Source organism: Mus caroli, unplaced genomic scaffold (assembly GCF_978045245.1).
Source record: "Mus caroli unplaced genomic scaffold, Mus_caroli_1 scaffold_10, whole genome shotgun sequence".
Classification (NCBI taxonomy): domain Eukaryota; kingdom Metazoa; phylum Chordata; class Mammalia; order Rodentia; family Muridae; genus Mus; species Mus caroli.
Genome location: NW_028227265.1, coordinates 6,466,551 through 6,482,632, shown reverse-complemented (window position 1 = coordinate 6,482,632; position 16,082 = coordinate 6,466,551). Strand labels below are relative to the sequence as shown.

The 16,082-nt window shown below is 43.2% G+C and overlaps 1 protein-coding gene across 2 annotated transcripts in view; it reads right to left on the bottom strand.

Annotated features, from left to right (window-relative positions):
- Ankrd11 (ankyrin repeat domain 11) overlaps window positions 1–16,082 on the bottom strand; it is a 150,550-nt gene that overhangs the window by 74,587 nt on the left and 59,881 nt on the right. For both annotated transcript variants that reach the window (XM_029480582.2, XM_021171028.3), the window contains exon 2: window positions 14,886–14,949. The gene's annotated coding sequence lies outside the window, so the exon portion shown is untranslated. The remainder of the gene's footprint in view (window positions 1–14,885; window positions 14,950–16,082) is intronic.

Sequence of the window (16,082 nt, the reverse complement as noted above, 5' to 3'; positions counted from 1 at the left end):
AAGAAAGCCATCCTGTACTACAGTGACGTGGTCTACTCCTAGTATACAACAGCACCGAGATCAAACACAGAAAAGTAGCTCTAGTGCCAATACACAGTTGAGCATATGCATAGTCGGTCTCTGAAAACCAGACCAGTTCCACAACACAACAAGCCTGATCTTTCTACTTCCATGGGACTTTTAGAAGACAACTCTGCCCAGGGCCCACAGCAGGAAGAACCTGCTGAAACTGTGCACACTGACCGAGATAGGACGACACACAGATTCTTTTAACAGTGTCAATTTTTTGTTGTATTTTTTGGAAGCTGGATGCCAATCTGTAGATGTCAGTCAGCACACTCCTTCCACCATGTAGCTTTGGAGGACTGACCTCCCATCTTCAGGCTTGGCATCAAGTGCCTTATTTACTTGCTTAGCCATCTGGACAGCATGATATGGAATTTTAAACAAATTGTCAATAAGCATACAGACTGAGAGGCTCAACATAGCAGTCTTTAAAGTGTGGTCCAAGGACCCTAGAGGAGCCTCTAAACCTATCCGGGAGGTCTACAGGTTTGAGAAATTTACTGAGGTGACACCTAAACAGATAATCCAATCCACTCAAAGATAACCAGTCTGATGACAGCACAAACTACATAAAGAGACCCATTGGAAAGAAAGGGGGAGGGAAGAAAAGATGAAGAGAAGAACAGAAAGAAAGGGAAGGGAAAGAAGGTAAAAAGATCCACTGGCATAAGCCAAGGACTTTACTGAATGTACAAATCCTCCATTTGTGTCATCCTGAGTCCCTGCACTGCCTGACATGCACCAACCACTCAAGGCAGAACCTCTTCTCCTTGGGAAACACCCTCCTCCTTCCATCAGAGAGCAACTGGCTAGAAATTTCACTTGTTGAAGCATCAGGACTGGCAGAGGCTTCATGGAAAGCACACAGATGACTCTCCTCCCAGAAACATTCAACCAGTCTAATATACTAAAATGAAAAATTTGGGGAAAGACGGAGTTTGGGAAACCACCACAATAAGCAGACAGTACCTAGCAATTTTCTGGATTGCATCATCCTACAAAAAAGTACAGCAGCATTTGGGTATGTAGCGGACTCTGCTGACCCTATTCCCAAAGACCAGTATGTGATGCTGCAGTGCACAGGATGAAAGACCCGGAAGACAAACTCTGAAATGCAAGCAGGGAACCAGCATTTGTTAAAAAACCTCCAAAATTATATTCAAATTACTAAAATATGCTTCTATTGTATTTTCCAGATATACTTCATACAACTGGCTCAAAGTTAATATAAGGCATAATTTGTAAAATTTTAACACAATAGATCTCTTATCACTAACTTTTTATTGGGAAACTAGTTATTTTAAATAAGAATACAAAGTGTTTTCCAGAGCAGAGTTTGGATTCACAAGAATTACAATATTGGGTCAGCTCCTAAAGGCAATTAACAGTTTATGCTGTTCCAAAGTTCTGTTTACATAGCAAAACAGCACCTGGTGATCTAAAACACGAATGACGGCCTGGTTTCAGCATCACCCCGCATAAGTCTCATTGAGGCATGCTCCACCTTGGGACACACCTGCAATCTCACACCATACCAGTGTTTATATTGAAACTCTAAGTCTTAAGGTTCACAAGTAAACCTACTCAAGTCCAGCACTGACTTCAACAGCCTCTCCCTATTCTAAACTGAAAACTAATGGCCCCTGACAAGTAAACTCATTCCTTTTTTATAGAAAATGAGTAACTACAAAATCTTGTCAGTTATTTTATGATTACCATATTTGAGGAGCTGAGCACTGTAGCACACCTGTAATCCCAGCACCCAGGAGGCTAAAGCAAAAGTTCAAGGTTAGCATGACCTATGCAGTGAGATGTAGCCCCCCCCCCCGCCATCAATATTAATCACATGTGGGTGTAGGGTGTGCTGTGTTTTGTCCACAGTGAAGGCATGCATGTGGTGGTCAGAGGACAATCTGAAGAAGGCAGTTTCCACCTTCCACCATGTGGTCCTGGGCACCAGAGCTCTGGGGTCAGGCTTCACAACGGGCACCTTTACCCACTGAGCCTATTATCTTACCTGCACTTTGTTTTGTTTGAGACAGGGTCTTATGTAATCTAAGCCAGCCTTGTTCGAGAAGATAGGGTGTGTCTCTGGGAGTCTTTGAGGTTTTAAATACCCAGGCCACTCCCAGTCAGCACTAGTGCACTGTCTCCTATCTCCCTCCCATCCCCCCACGTCCGTCTGTCTGTTGCTTGCTTGTGGATCAGACAAAGATCTCAACTACTGTTACAATAGCATGCCTGCTTGCTGCCATACCCAACATGAACTCACCTAACTTTCTGGAACTGTGACCCCCCCCCCAAATTAAATGCTTCCTTTTATAAGATGCTTTGGTCATGGTGTTTTGTCATGGCAACAGACAAGTAAGACACATACTTTCTTTTTTATACTTACTTTTATTGCTGGTGTGACAAGTCAAACTACGTAAGCAAGACTGACCATGGAAATCTACCATGGGACGACTACTTGGACTAGAGAGATCTTTCTTTGCAGGCACCTGAACCTAGTGTGGCTGTTTTCCTTAAAACAGAAACTTAGGACACAGATAGGAGAGCCAAATACAGACAGATGCAAAGACAGGAAGGGGATGCAGGACGCTGTGTATCACTCTGCCGACTTGCAGAAGCTCCACACTGACCTAGAGCACACGACCCTGGGCCTGGCCTCTGGCCTCTCTCTAGGGGTTATATACTGAGCCCCTAGACTACAGTGTTGTGACAAGCCAACGTTTACAAATTTAAACAAAGTTTTGGTCAAGCTCCATGAACAGTTTTAGTAAAAACAAAGCATCAAATTTTCTAAGGCAGTGAATGAGTATAACATCTTAGAATACAGGTCATTTTAGTTCATGGCACAGAAGATCTGCCCTTCCAACATAACGAAGTAATGTCTGGACACCTATGTTTTACTTTAACCAGCTCTTTGTAGAAAGTCTGAGGTAAACTGTATTGCTTTTCTGTGTGTGCTAAACTCCCATTCCCTTTTTTTTTTCTGCTTCTCAAGTGCTAGAATTATAAGCATGCACCATCATAACTGACTGGAAACATTAATTCTTAGCCTAAGTCACGGTAAGATACTTGGGTCTGGGGAAGGGTCTCACAGATTCTGTAGGGTACAAAGCTAGAACTCATTGATCATTCTTGGTACTAATGCTAGGTCTAGACAACCACAGTTCTTTTTGCCACAGACCACATCCTCAACTTCCCAGTAACAGTCAAAATGTTGGTGCTTATTTGACTATAATTACAGAACGAGCAGACAGCAGTCTGTAGAGGCATGAAACACCCTTAGCTTGGGTGAAGTAAAGGCTGGCGAGGAGTAGCAGAAGGAAAGGGTCAGGAAGGACATTTGTTTTGGAAGAGCCCATGGCTTAAGAACATCAAGGTGCAGTATGAACATCGAGGGACAAATAAATGAAAAGGTCAACAAACCTTTTTCATAGGTAAGAAATCAACAGGAAAGGGCAATCAAAATTAACAATTACAGCAAGTTAAGAAGATCAATATTCTCCCAAACTGGGAAGGTCTTAAAAACCACTTTTAAAAATACTACAGCATCCCCAAGAAAGAGTTTCAGAACATCATGCCACAAAGGACAACAAGACCATACAGCCATCATAGCCAAAGTACACCAAATCCAAAAGCCAACTAACTTGTGACTGAAATCCAAACGGAAAGACTGAGAACAAACATTGGGTGATGAGACGGGCAGTGCTGAGCCATCATTCTGCCATTATGAGCTCAGCATTCAAAATAGGGATCCCTTGGACATCAGCAACCAGCTCCAGTCAGGGAGTTACCCACAGTGCTACAAAAAGCAGGGTTTGCTGGGATGCAACTGGAGAGCTGTGCAGAAATGAAAAGCCCCTGCTGTTCTTTCAGAGAATGCAGGTTAGTGCCCAGCGCCTTCATGTGGCTCACAGCCATCAATACCCCCAACTCAAGGGATTCAAACGGCCTCTTATGACTGAGCAAACACCAGGTTTGCACACGGTGAACACACACACACACACGACAAATACTCATACACATGAAATATAAATAGATAGATGATCCTAATTCACCAAACGCTAGAAGCAATGGATTTGGTAAATCTGTATATAAAACTTTTAACAATTTGTGGGGGAAAAAAGGGAAACGATTATGGTTGGTTTGCTCCTTGCACCTCTGGATAAATTGACAAAGGAAAATATGTACTCCATAATAAAATTTCTAGCATCTCAGACAATGGCAAAAGACCACAATGAGATCAGTGATAAAGATGGCTGGCCTTGAGGTGCTCATAAACAGTCTAAACTTTGGACTCTAAAGAGCGCTGCCTGTGTCCTGTAAGAGAATCTTTTCTCTAGCAGCCACAGAGATCAGATTGAAAGATCAAACAAAGAAAATCAAATAGTAATTATAACCTTATTGTAAGGTTAGCTGAACTGCCAGGTAGTGGCGACACACACCTTTAATCCCAGCACTCAGGAGGCAGAAGCAGGTGTGTCTGTGACTTCAAGGCCAGGCTGGTCTACACAGCAAGTCCAGGACAGCGGGGACCAGAACAGTGGGGACTATACAGGAAAACCCTGTGTGAGTATTTGTGTGTGTGTGTGTGTGTGTGTGTGTGTGTGTGTGCACGCACGCTCGCGCACCAGGGCGGGGTTGGGGAGAGATGATTTAAGACTGGCTAAATTATTAAGGAAAATTCAAGCCCTGGTCATGACCAGTGTTGGCAGTTAAAGTTAGGGCATTAACTGCCCAAGACTGGGATCCTGTAACTTGGAAAGTGGAGATGGAGGACCCTAAGGATTCTCAAGTGATGTAATAATAATCCCTGCATTTTGATAGGAGATTTAGTTATTGCTATAGGCTCAGTATGTGGAGATTCTGGGTTTAATATGGAACCTCATACAGTTACAAAAAAATGTATCAGAAGTTTGTTAGGATGGTTGGCTAAAGCATTTGTCAAAAGATGGCCTACTGAACAGGAGGAGTGAGAGTGCATGCTACCCCTCGGCTTAGTGTTGATAAAGGGATTTGAGGATCAAGGAAACTGCCATGCCAGTGGGCACACTGTGCAGGATCCAATCTTCACAATGGGAAGGATGGCGGCCCTTCACAGATCCTGTAAGATACAGAGTGGTGAGAGGGGTACCATTTGAAAAGGTTCATTGTCCCCCTTTTTCTTATGCCAGAATCTAGGGTTGGAGATGCTGCTGCTGAGTTAGATGAATTAAATGCAACAGGTTTAATTGGTCCCTGGAAGTACCAGAGGCCAGGTGGCACCACTAAGTCAAAATTCTTCAACATGCCCAGGCTCCTCTACCATTTAGACCATATGATCCAGCAGACTAAATGCTACTAAATGTCAATGGCAGGTAAGGATGCTGTTGGGGCCTCTGGCAGTGGAATGTTGTAGCAGGGTTCTACCATCATCTGCACACATCTTTTCCCCATTTGGAAGACAGTGCGTGGCCTGTTACTGGGTCACACTGGAAATGTTTGCCAATGAGCAACCAAGTTTACCTTGCGACCTGAGCTTGGCCATCATGAGCAGGGTGGTGTGTGACCCACAGTCATAAAGCAGAGCACGCACAGAGCCGTCCATTATCAGATGGAGGCAGCACATATGTCATTTGGCTCAAGGACCTGAAGCTCTGTAAAAACCAAGTTATGTAAAGGAGTTGCCCAATGCCTCTCCTATTCCTGATACAGTGCCGCCTGCTCCCAAGCATGCCCCTAAAGCTTCCTGGGGTGTGCCCTATCATCAGTAGACTGAGGAAGATAGGAACTATGGTCTCGCTCACTGATGGCTCTGCACATTACTCAGGCACCACACAGAAATGGACAGACACAGCATTACAACCCCTTGGTGAGGCAACCCTAAAAGACACAGAGGCAAAAGAATCGTCACTCAAACTTCAGGCAGTACACTAAGTCATTCATATTTTGTGGAAGGAAAACTGGTCAGATGTGTGAGTTTTCATTGATTCATGGGCTATAGCCAATGGACTGACTGGATGGTAAAGGACTTACAAAGAGCATGATTGGAAAATTGGTGAGAAAAACATCTGGGCAGGAAGTATATGGATAGATCTCTCCAAACGGACTAAGAATGTAAAGATGTTTATGCCCCGTGCTCATCAAAAGCTTACTTTTGATGAGGATAAATGTGGAGGATAAGTTCAATAATCAACTAGATAGAATGACCCATTCTGTGGACCGTCAGCCTCTTTCTCCAGCCATCCCTGTCACTTCCCAATGGGTGGGCACAGGAAGACGTGGGCATGGTGGCAGAGATGGGGATTAACAACATGGACTTCCATTCCCTGAGGCTGACCTGGCTACAGCCACTGGGTGAATGCCAACAGCAGAGACTGATACTGAGCCTCAAAATATGGCACCATTCCTTGCGGTGACCAGCCAACAATATGATGGCAGGTTGATTATACTGGACCATTTCCTCCATGGAAAGGGTAACACTCTGTCCTTACCAGAGTAGATATTTATTCTAGATACAGACTTGCCTTTCCCGTTCATCTTGTTTATGCCAAAACCACCATCTGTGGACATATAGAACATCTTATCCACTGTCATGGTATTCCAGACAGTATTGCTTCTGATCAAGGATCTCACTTAATAACCATAGAAGTGTTAAAGTGGGCCCATGACCATGGAATCCACTGGTCTTACCATGTTCCTCACCATTCCAAAACAGCTGGCCCAATAGAAAGATAGAACGGGATTTGAAGACACAGTTACGACGCCAATTAGTGGCAGCAACATGAAGGGCCGGGAGACAATTCTCCAAACAGAGGTGTATGCTTTGACTCAGCAAGATTCATGAGTCCATGAAATCAAGCTCCCCCCCCCCCCCCCCGGGCAACTGAGCTTCTGATGCCAATAAGCCAACAGGCTAAGAAAGGAGTGACGGTGTTAGAAGGGGTAAATGACCCAGATTACCAAAGAGAAATTGGATTGCTTCTCCACCACGGAGGTAAAAAAGAATATGTGTGGGTGCAAGAGATTTATAGGTTGCCTTTTGGTATTACCATGTCCTGAGATTAAATTCAATGGTAAACTACAACAGTCTAATTCAGGCAGGATGACAAAGAACACAGACCCTCGGGAATGAAAGCAGGGGTCGTTCCTCCAAAAAGAGACATGACATGCTCGAGGTGCATGCTGAGGCTAGAGGAAAGACAGAACAGGAGGCAGAGAAAGACAGTTATAAGTATCTCCCTACAGCAGTTGCAGAAACGAGGATTAAAACTGCCATCAGTGTTTATATCATATTTTGTTAAGAATGTTTGTAGAAATATGTTTTTTCTTTCCTCAAATCCTTTATCATGAAATGTAACATTAATTAATCAGTGGTTGCTGTACTAAATATTGATTCCTCAAGGGAGATTGTACACGCAATTGTTATATCGTATTAGGCACAATGATGACCTGGTTATTGTTTTCATTTGGAAATCAAGCAGGACATTAGAGGCTGTAATTGTGTGTCAAGATGACAAGGGGCAGACTTGTGATGGTTATTCTTTTTTTTTTTTTAAGATTTATTTATTTTATGTATACGAGTATGCAGTAGCTGTACAGATGGTTGTGAGCTATCATGTGGTTGCTGGGAATTGAACTCAGGACCTCTGCTCGCTCTAGACCAGAAATTTATTAAGTAAACTAAAGCTGTCTTCAGACACACCAGAAGATCTCATTGCAGATGGTTGTGAGCCAGTGATGGTTATTCTTGGTTGTCAACTTAATATATCCGAAATTAACTAAAACCCAAACATCAAGGTATACCAGTGAAGAAATTTTTTAGTTAAATCATTTGAAGTGGGAAGACACACCTTTAATCTTGGCCACAGGCTCTGGTGGTGGCCTGTATATACAGGGGTACAAAAGAAGGACGTGTGTGCTCTCTGCCTCTTGCCCTCACTTTTGCTGTTAAGTTCATTTCCTCACTGGCATTATAGCCACTTCCTCACATTCTAGCATATACTCAAGACCAGCCAAGACATATAGCCTCATGGACTGAACAACTATTAGATTCTTGGACTTTCTGTTACTAGACAGCCATTAATGTAACATACTTTAATAAACCATAGACAGACAGATGATAGAGTCTTCAAAAGCTGTTCCTCTAGACAACTCTGACAAAAGTAATGCCTTTAGTTAAAACATTTAAAATCTAGAAAACTACTGGGAAGCAGAGGAAAGCAGATCTCTGTGAGTTCAAGGCTAGCCTGGTCTACAAAGTAAGTTCAAGAACAGCCAGGGCTAAACAGAAAAACCCTGTCTTGACACAAACACATACACAACAAAGGGGGTGGTGTCTAAGAAATAGGGGCTGAGCCAGGCAGTGGTGGCGCAAGCCTTTAATCCCAGCACTTGGGAGGCAGAGGCAGGCGGATTTCTAAGTTCGAGGCCAGCCTGGTCTACAGAGTGAGTTCCAGGACTGTCAGGGCTACACAGAGAAACCCTGTCTTGAAAAAAACCAAAAAGGAAAAGGAAAAGGAAAAAAAAGAAAAGGAAAAAGAAGAGGAAAGGAAAAGGAAAAGAAGAGGAAAGGGAAAAGGTGTAAGGGGAAAGGCGAAAGGGGAAAGGAAGAAAGAAAGGCCAGAAAGATGACTCAGCAGTTAAGAGCATATGCTACTTTCCCAGAGGACCTGGGCGCAAGTCCCAGCACCCATATGGTTGGTGGCTCACAACCATCTGTAACTCCAGTTTCAGGAGATCCAATTCCATTTTCTAGCTTCTATGGGCATCAGGCACACATATGGTAGGTACATAGACATATATGCAGATAAAACACACATACACTAAATAACAACAACAATAACATCTAGACAGTCATTGGGCTTCCCACTCTTGAACGGTCTTATCTAGATGTTCTAATATCCCTCAGAAGTTAGGCATTACAGTAGAGTCAGAGGCTGCAATGAAGAAAGCTGCCAATAGGACCTTTCCTCCTCTGGCCTGATGCCAATGTCTCACAATTTGGGATCCTAAGCATATTGCTGTCAATAAAACATGTACCCAGTTAGCAAAGCATGGAGGCTCAGTCTAAAGAGCAAACCATATCCTGACAGGTATGGCCAGCAGCTTACCTATGTCTGCATTTTGAAGAATAAATATCACGCAACAAGTTTCACTTAGGTTTCCAAATATGAAATTATCACAATTACACTGCTGACTTCTAGACTGAGAAATATGAAAGAACCTGTCTTTAACAGCAGAACCACAGGCCACTTTACACTACATTTTGTTTGTTTGTTTGTTTGTTTGTTTGTTTGTTTTTCGAGACAGGGTTTCTCTGTGTAGCCCTGGCTGTCCTCGAACTCAGAAACCTGCCTGCCTCTGCCTCCCGAGTGCTGGGATTAAAGGCGTGCGCCACCACGCCCAGCCACACTGCGTTTTTATGTAAAACTCAACAAGGTCTTGGTATGTAGCTTAGTAGTAGAGTGCTCATCAAGTATTAGTCAGGCCCTAGGTCCAGTCTCTCTCAACACACATACTCAGTATGTACACAATTTCTGAAAAGAAGGGCTCTCTAAGTTCTTCCCTTTCTGTACCCTACCCTAGCAAATAAGGTGAAATGTACAGCCTAAAACATAGTCCTGAGCTCAGATGCAACCAGACGATGCAAGCAGGAGGATGGAGCATGAACACTTTAGCCCTTCCTAGCTGCTTCTGAATGAGCTTCAGTTCTTCTCCCAGGAGTGCTCCAAAAGATGTCCTCAGCAGCAGCAGCAGCAACAGCAACAACAAAAGCACCATGCACTTGTTAAACATAGCAAGCTAACCATCTCACCTTGCCTCAAAGCACACTGCAGTTACCAAAATACATGCCACTGGCATGCAAGAGCCTGAAGATCACGCACTCCAGAAGGCGACGCTTGCATCTAATCCAACAACAGGGCTTCCTTCCCCTCAGAGCTCCTTGATGAGACACAGAACAGATAATTCCACTGATTTCCAGTAACAGTGTAGCCAGAACACATCATTGTCCTAAGTCTGTGTGTGCCCTGTCTTGTCCTGATTCACTTCACTGGGAAATGTCTTTCATGACCTTTGATTCTGAATTACAAACACGTATAACCATTTCCAGACCAGATGCACCTCACGCCAGCAGCTCAATCACAGGGGATATAATATTTGTCCCCCAGGTGTGCTTGCAGACAGGGCACAGGCTTGAACACTACCTGGTCTTCAGAACATCTGCTGCAAGGACAGAGCTGCTACAACCTTCCATGTATGCTCTAGACCCTACATCCAGGGCTAAAGAACTCAGGGGCCCAGTAAAATGTGCTTCTTGGAGGAACTGCATTACTGGAGACAAGTTTGAGAGTTCAAAGCTTCATCCTGCTTCTAGTTCCAATGCAGTTAAAGATTCAATCTCTCAGTATACTGCTTTGGCATCCTGTCTGGCATGCCTCCCCAACACAATGATGGATTCTTGAAACTCTGAAACTGAAAGCCAAAACAAACTATTCCATAACTTGCTTTTAATTATGGTGTTGTACCATACCAGCATAACAGTAACCAATACAGAGGCTAAGAAGAAATCTTATCTAACACTTAAGACAAAGGTTAAGAGGTGACACAACACTATCAAGTTTCTACAGACATTGAACAGGGGAAGCCCCAAAACACTGGACTGCTTTCCCCGGCACACTGCATTCATTCCCCATCCTAACCCACATAAACAGCTAGAAAACAAACTCCTTTTTATCTAACAGTCAAACTAATAAATCACCGGATGAAGAAGCCGGGCCTGATTACCAGGACGCCTATAGTTCTAGCAATACATAGACAGGTGACTGCCCTAAGTTCAAGGCCAGCACAGGCTACAGAAAGAAAACTATGTCAAACAGACAGACAGACAGACAAGTAAACAAACAAACCTCTGTAAGTTAATGCTGCTATAATCCAATGTTCCTGACCTTATGTGCTGAGTGTTTTGTTCACAAGTCTGTGAGACCTGAGAGGGTATTAGGTGCTCTAGAACTGTTAATACTTAGTAACTGTGAAACAGTACTTGAGTGCTGGGGATTAAACCCAGGCCCTCCGGCAGAGTACTAGTCAATGCTCTTCACTGCTAACCCATCTTTCCAGACCTGCTATGCACACTGTGTAATGAAACAAAATGTGCTTTGCTGCCTATAATGTATCTTGAGGGACCCCTGGTCATCTCTGGTAAGATGTAGGGTTAGGAGGCTGGGACTCAGTGGTTAAGAGCACAAGTTACTCACCAGAGGTCCCAAGTGTGATTCCCAGCAACCACATGGTGGTTCATAACCACTTACAGTGAGATCTGATGTTACTCTCCCATGAACTTAGTACACTGTGCCAGGCAGAGTACCTATCTCTGCTGTTCTTGAGGATAGAGTACTGTGCAGTATCAAGTACATGTGGCTTGCTGTAGACTGTACTTACAAGGGTACCAAGAAAGCATGCCACACGCTTTCACATGACTTATATATATATATATATATATATATATATATATATATATCAATATTACAGGAAAATGAAACAATTTTGCTGGGTACAATGATGGGTGCCTCTATGCTAGTCTAAAGTGGAAGGCTCTAGAGCCTAGAAGTTCAGAGATAGCCTGGGCAACACAATGAATCATAGCCCCAGCAGGCTGGACATGAAACTAGACTTCACACATGCAAAGCACTGGTCCTTTGATCATTGCACAATGGTCCTAGTCTCATATTTTTCTATTTTATTTATTTCAACTTAAATTTTGTTTCTCTAGACAACACCTCACTGTACTGGCTAGTTTTGTGTCAACTTGACACAGCTGGAGTTATCACAGAGAAAGGAGCTTCAGTTGAGGAAATGCCTCCATGAGATCCAACTGTAAGGCATTTTCTCAATTAGTGATCAAGGGGGAAAGGCCCCTTGTGGGTGGGGCCATCTCTGGGCTGGTAGTCTTGGGTTCTATAAGAGAGCAGGCTGAGCAAGCCAGTAAAGAACATCCCTCCATGGCCTCTGCATCAGCTCCTGCTTTCTGACCTGCTTGAGTTCCAGTCCTGACTTCCTTGGTGATGAACAGCAGTATGGAAGTGTAAGCCGAATAAACCCTTTCTTCCCCAACTTGCTTCTTGGTCATGATGTTTGTGCAGAATAGAAACCCTGACTAAGACAATCACTAAGTTGGCCTCTAATTTCTGAGCTTCCTGTTTCTTCTTTTCTATTTTGAATATACATGTTAAATTAAAAATATAAAATATGAGGGGCTAGAGAGATGGCTCAATAATTAAGAGGACTGCCTGCTCTTCCAGAGGACATTCCCAGCATCCACATGGCAGCTGACAACTGTCTGTAACTTCAGCTCCAGGGGTTACAACACCCTCTTCTAGCCTCTGTAAGCAACAGGCACACACATGATATACAGATACAGGCAAGCCTAACACAAAGTAAAATAATAAATGATGTACAAATACAAATGAAACTCCAAGATTTCTTTCATATAAATAACACTTTATCATGCCATATCACTTTCAGAAGCCAAAATGATGCTGGGTGTGGCGCCTTATGCCTGTATTGACAGGAAAGCAGGGCAGTTATGAACTGGAGGCCAATCTGAGCTATATCATCAAGAGTCTTTTTTAAAAAAAAATAGTTGACATGCTATAAAACTTTCAGGGATGGAGAAATGGCTCCACAGTAAAGAGCACCTTTTATTGCAAAAGAGCTGGGTTTAATTCTCAACATCCATATGGCAGCTCTTTCACTGTGCTTAACTCTAGTTCCAGGGGATCTAATACTTTTTTGACAGCCCAGCAAACAAATGGCGCACAATATACAGTAAGCAAAACATTCATATAGAAATACTGTGTGTGTGTGTGGGGGGGGGGGGGGGGGGGGCCTGAAAAGATGACTCTGCGGTTAAAAGCACTGACTGCTCTTCAAATCCCAGCAACCACATGGTGGCTCACAACCATCCGTAATGAGATCTGATGTACTTTTCCGGGGTGTCTGAAGACAGCTACAGTGTACTTACATATATATAAGTGTACTTACATAAATAAAGAAATCTTTAAAAAAAAATAGTAATAATAATTTTTTCACACTAACTCTACCAGAGCCTAGACCAAGTAGGCAAACGCTATAGTCTCTCCATATACGATCCTAATATTTTATTCTAGTTGGAGAAATACATCTCTAGAATCATGAAATACTAACAATTAATTTTTGCCAAAAAGATAAATAGCATTTTGCTTTTCCTTGTTACTCATTAAGATCCACGAATATAGCCGCAATCCCAGGTATGTGTGGCTGGCTTCCATGTTACCACTCTCGTTTTCCTTTTCTTCATTTTGAACAGTTGGCCTACTGCACGGACAAGCTGGATCTACCTTCAAACATAAAAAACTTCTTCAATTGGGAAGGGAGGTAGGCACACAGGACCACTCCCACTGCCAGGACAGCTTCTACCTATTGCTAATGCTTTGTAATAGCTTAAAGCCTATAGCCCATTTCCTTTCTTTTGAACTTCTTACTAATCCCTCCCTTCCCCCACTCTGTTTCTTTCAAGACGAGGTCTTACTCTGGCCATGCTGGAACTCACTGTGTATATCAAGCTGGCCTCGAACTCATGCAGATATCTGCATGCCTCTGCATCCCAGTGCTAGGATTAAAAGGATGTGCCACAACACCCTGCTCTTTTTCTTCTTCTTCTATTAATTAAGTTATCTATTTACATTACATCCCTATAGCTTTCTCCCTTCTGATAGTGCCCCCCTCACCCAGTCCCTCCCTCTGCCTTCTTTTTCTTTTTTGAAAATGTGTATATATATATATATATATATATATATATATATATATATATACAGTCTGCATGTATACAAGAGCATCACATAAGAACCTGTCATACAAAGAAACCAAAACAACATCCTCCCTTGGAACTGGAGTTATAGATGGCTAGATGCCATCATGTGAGTTCTGAAAACTGAACCCAGGTCCTCTAGAAGGGCAAGTGCTTTTAGCCAAGAGCCACTTCTCCAGCCCCTATAGTTTCCCTTCCTTCAAGCAACTCAAGAGAAAGACAAGTCAGATCCATTTCAAAGGGGCCAAAGTAATGGTGACTAAGATTTAAAAAAAGAATAAGAAAATGTATTAAAGAGGTAGAGGGGAGGTCTGTTAACAACACATAAAGATAACAATTGGGGGGCTACTAACTTGAAAACATTAAGAACTGGGCAAGACATGAAAATCTTAAAACATGCCAACACTTTTTCTTGCCAGTTATCAAATCTTCCTTTAGAAAAGACAATATGGCAGCTACACTGGTGAGACCCAAGGGCAGATAGGCCTTTATAGAGAGAGATGTCCCTATTCTCAGGATACATGCCAGTCACTCTCAGGAGGTTTGGGACATATCAGCCAAAGATCCCATCCCTCCCAACTGACCACACTCAGAAAATCATGAAAGTTACAACTCTCCCCAAAACCAGCAGCAGAGGATGCCAGGTCCCAAGCCGCAGACCTGTCCTGCCCATTTCCAACTCTATTCTTCATGATAACAGCTAATACAACATGCACACAGTACTAAACAAATAGCAACTGCTGGGCCTCCCAGACGCAGCTTTAGAGATGGTGGAAGATCTTCTAGACAAGACAAGACCATCAACCTACGATTTTTTCAACAAAATCTCTCTCACAAGGACACAAGAGATGCTATTTATGGACCCCAGGAGATTTCATGGTAGGCACTCCACAATCATCCTCTCTAAATAAAATCCAGGACAGCAGTCACTGCCCTGAGCAAACCTCAATCAGGCCCAAGAACAAATGCAAGAAGCAGTACTCACGGATTCCATGGCAAAAACCAGTGTTGCTCAGGAATGGATATGAACAGCAGCAGGGCAGTATGCTCTGAAAGGAGAAAGGAAGAACAGATTAAGTCCATGCTAATCTCTTTCTTGTATCTCTCTACCTGGACCAACTGTAATATAACAAGTAAGATGTTACAAAGGTTCGTCTCTAGCTGGTCTGGGTTTATAAAGAGCTCCTTCCTATCTGATGGTTTGCCTTGCAGCAAGTGTTTATTCTCAATACTACAAAGCAAGGCTTCACAGAACAGGATGAGGGAAAGCTCCAACATGATTATCTGATGGCCTGGCTTGGTGTGTCTTCCTTTCCTCCCCTAGGCAAGGACTCAGCACGAGGCTCGTTTCACCTTAAGACAAGCTTAGATGAGTTCAACAGAAATCCAAACAACATCATCATCAAACCCTTACTTATCAAAGTCTTACATTTTTGTATCCTCTAAGAGATTTCTGTTGAAACTTCTACAGTATATTTCCAACCAACTTACGACTGCCTCCTTCCTGACCATCCTCCCCTCTCCGCTGTCCCTTGCATGTTCCCCAAAACAAGGCGATGCTTGAGGTCCAGTACAGAGTACTCCTGGGCGTTCATTAGTCAGCTATCACCCAGCATATACACCCCATTGCATGTACTTTCATGCTCAAAATCTGAAGAGGAATCCATTCCCAAAGACACAACAATGTATTTCAAGAGCCAGCTGTACATGCCTCCAGTAGTTGGGAGGTGGAGCCAAGAGAATCAAGAGTTTAAGGTCATCCTTGGCTACATCACAAACTCAAGACTCACGTGAATGGACCTACATGAAGTCTTTTCTTAAAATTGAAAAATTCCAATTCAGAAAGGATGAGTTCAGGAGCTGGAGTAGTGGATCAGGTGTTACTTTTTCAGAGCCTGAGTCACATCTGCAGTGCCCACAAGTTGGTTTATTGTTTGTAATGCTAGGTCCATGGAATCGAATGCCCTCTTATGGCCTCTGCAGGCACCAGACATGCACACGGTACACAGATATACATGTAGGCAAAACATCCATATACAGAAAGCGAAGAAAAGGCAGGAAGGGGACAACTCCAGCAACCTTCCAAAGTTAAGTTGGTGTTCTTCCTACTACTTGAGAGTGCCTGCATACTTTCTATGGGACCAAATGTGGCTGGGATGTGGCTGTGCTCTCTTCAAGGTAA